Below are 3594 nucleotides of genomic sequence, written 5' to 3'. Positions count from 1 at the left end.
AGACAAATTAAGGGGGGGGGGGGAGAGGAATAGTGAAAATAAATGGGTTCATTTTGAGCCTTGCAAAAAGAAAACAATTTCAAAACTTTTTCACAAAACCAGCTCTATTAATAATATAGTCTTGGCTACTAACACCATCTCGGATCATGGTATCTGAAGACAATTTGAAGCATCCCATTCTTTCCCATATCGTTTGAGTCTGCAGGCAGTCTACAGTTCTCCCTGTCTCAACATTGCCAACCCAAGAGGTCAGTTTCACTTCTGCTTGCAGTCCTTTCACTTCTGGGTTCCCAGCCCTGCAATGTTTGGGCTGCAAACACTTCAAGGGAGGGTCTTATTTGTTTAAAGAAATTTTCAAATGTCTACTTCCAAATTCTAAATGTAAATGCTATTTTCTTTAGAATTATATTGTTAAAACTCCATAGAAATAGGTCTATTGCTCTTAAGTTTTGTAAAAGCCTTTTTTATTTATTTATTTATTTGGGGTGGGGGGGGCTGAAATCTAAATTTTGGAACCCAAAACTGTAGTTGACAACTTCTTCCCTTTATAGAGATCATGCTGAGAACCAGGAAAGGGGGATTTATTTTTATGTAGGATTGAAACTACAGCCTTTTGCCTCCCACCAACCAAAAGATAAAAAAACTCTTTTTAAAAGCAAGACACACACCAATAAAATGCATCTACTTTCCATATTATTCCCATGTAGAAAAACGTCAAACAGTTTTGTACAAATATCTCACAGCTCAAGATTTTAAAATTTCATGGTAAAAATCCCAAAGCAAAGCTTGCCCTGCTCAGACAGAGGGGAGCTAACGTTCCGTTTGACGTCTCTTGCCCTCCTCGCTTTCTTGTTGTGCTCTGTTGCGTGTGTGCATGTGTGTGTTTTGCACTGACGCTCGGGAAACAGCAGATTGAAGAAATTAAAATCAAAACACACAGCCTGTCAGCTTCCCAGATCTCATCTCAGTATTGCCAACCCTGAGCGTTCAAAAATCATGAGTCAAATCCCCTTCTCCATAAAAATTCATGAGATTGATTTAAAAATCATGAGATTTTTATAAAACAGTTGGGGGGGGGGCTTTTTTCTCTCTCGGAGCCTTTAGAGGTCACATGTTCAAAGTTTGCTCCACAACCAGGAAGGTCAGAAAAACTTTGCTTTTCAATGAAAGCTGAGATTGTCACCTGAGTCCAGGACCTGCAGCTTTAAGAAAAACACCCAAAACAGCCAGAGTTGGCAACACTGAGGCCACCCAGGTAACAGGAGTGTGGGGGATGGGAAAAGTCCAGGCAGATCTGTGTTCCTGGTAGGCTGAGGATTGAAGTTTGGATGAAATAAATTTACTTCCCCATGGAGCTGCCAGCTGCAAAGTGACCCAAATGGAATTTCAAATACCAGCCCATCTGGAACCTCATCCTGCAGCTTCGAGCTCTGGAAAGGGCAGCAGGCCCTGTGGGATTTGCCCTCATGCAGGAGGACTTGTTCACGCCCTTGGAGGAAGGGGCAATGCCTAGGGAGATCATTTCATAGGGGGGCTGGCCTGCATCAGAGGCAGGGCTTGGGATCTTGCTGCACAACCCACAGGCAGATAGCGGCCACATGCCTCTTCCTCACCTGCTATGGACTGGCTCCAGGTTCCACAGAGGCGTGAAGGAGCTGCAGTGGGTGGCGAGTTGATCAAAAGACAGGCACTGACTTTTGTTTTTGCGGGTGGGTGCTCCTCTCCGCCCCCTCCCTCCCCTGCGAGTAGCAGGCAGGGCTTCGGGGGGGGGGGCGGGAAGGGGCCAAGCGAGGGCGGGGCCTCAGGGCGGAGCAGGGGTGGAGCACAGGCGGGGGCCATGGTCCAGGCGCCAGGGCCCACAAAAGATTCATCAGGACCTGCAGCTGCTGGGCACCCCCTATTTTTTTCAGTGGGTGCTTGAGCCCAGGGGCACCCACAGAATTGGCACCTACGGATCAAGAGCCTTCTTAAATTAAAGGGATGCGAGGAAGAAAGAGAATCTGCCCAGTGAAATGCAGTTGGGGGGCCTACATGAACTCAGTGCTGAGCTGGATTGGGAAGCAAAGGGGAAACAATGTGATAAGCAGAGCCAGGGGCAGCACCAAACATTTAACGGGACTCTCCCCTTCAGCATATACATTGTGTCAATACCAGGATTGCTGGCAGATTCTTGGCTTTAGCTGGAACACCACATCCCTAGCCCAGGCTGGTGGCAGAACGAGGATCCAGTTTGCCACATCTTGACGATCTTCTCCTTCCCGGCTCCCTCCCCTCACCAATTCCAGCCACTGCACTCGCCCCCTCTCCTGAGGGCAGCACAGATGCTGTCTGGCAGGTGCACTCCATCCCTGCATTTGCCAAACTCAAATCCATCAGAAAGAAAGATGGAGACACAAAAAGGAGCATCTGGAAAGGCATGAGGTTCTTAGCTCCGCCCCTGCAGAAGGGAAGGGGAAAAGCAATTCTTAAAAAAAAAAAAAAAAAAAAAAAAAATCAACTGTGCACGGACATATTTCCAGCCCTGTGGCCACCCCGTCAGCCCCCCAAGATCAAGTCCAAAACGATCCAGTACAGAGCCCCCGTGAGTCCACCCAGAGTGCAGCGCCGGCTCAGCCTCTGCAGGCCAGACGAGCAATAGAAAAATGCAACAGTCCGTGTCCAGGCTGCTAGGTTTAAGTTAGAAATGCATCTACTGTCCTATTCCTTGGCCCTGCAGCATGGGCAGAATTCAGGGTCCCCAACCCACCCACCCCTAAAATCAGATAAAATCATCACAGTTCCATGTTCCGCAAAGTTTTCCCTTTTCTTTGTTCCTCGGGCCCTCCCTGTTCAGGTAACACCACAAACCCCTTGTCCTTACATAATGAGGCCTCTTCGTTAACGGCCAGTTACCCACGTGTTCATAAAAGAGAGAGATCAAGCCAAGTCCAGGCGGGCTCTCCAATGCCAGCAGTGCCTCGGGAGCTCAGGGAGTCCAACGGACCAGCTAGGACAAGCCACGTATGACGTGTCGTGGAACAGGAGAGGCGGCAGTGCCAGCTTCACCAGAACAGAGTCCTATTGCATCAGCCCGTTGGTAGGAGACAGCCAGCCCCTAGCCATGAGTCAAACCCCCAATCCAACCCCCAGCAACAGCCTTCTGCCAGCAGCGATGCCGTCCGGCCAGTCTGATTCGCTCGCCAAGGCCAGGGTCGCGCTGGGACAAGCTGGGGCTGTGCACACACGTGCCGGACATCCTCTGTGTTTCCTGACCCAGGAGGGGGAGGCAATGTGCAAAAAAATCGAAGCCAGATGAGGAGCTGGGTGCCATTTCAAGGAATCCTGGGGCTTTCCAGCCACTGAAGGAAGGGGAGGTGAACAGAAGAGAGGGAGCAGGGCATCTCTCCAGAGCCTCTTTCTAGCCCTCGTGTGCATGGTAGGAGGTCTGCTTTCTCAGGTGTGGGCAGCCACAGGTGCCAAGCTGGCATCCAGCCTGCTGCCAGGCTGAATCAAGCTGGGGACGGTGCCTCCCGTCTCGCAGTCTCTTCGCCATGGCCGGTGAGGCGGGGGTGGGCGGCCGGGGGCGGTGGAGGAGCTGGAGGCCCCCCCCCCCCC

This window comes from Emys orbicularis, chromosome 9 (genome assembly GCF_028017835.1).
Source record: "Emys orbicularis isolate rEmyOrb1 chromosome 9, rEmyOrb1.hap1, whole genome shotgun sequence".
Classification (NCBI taxonomy): domain Eukaryota; kingdom Metazoa; phylum Chordata; order Testudines; family Emydidae; genus Emys; species Emys orbicularis.
This window is presented reverse-complemented; position numbering follows the sequence as displayed.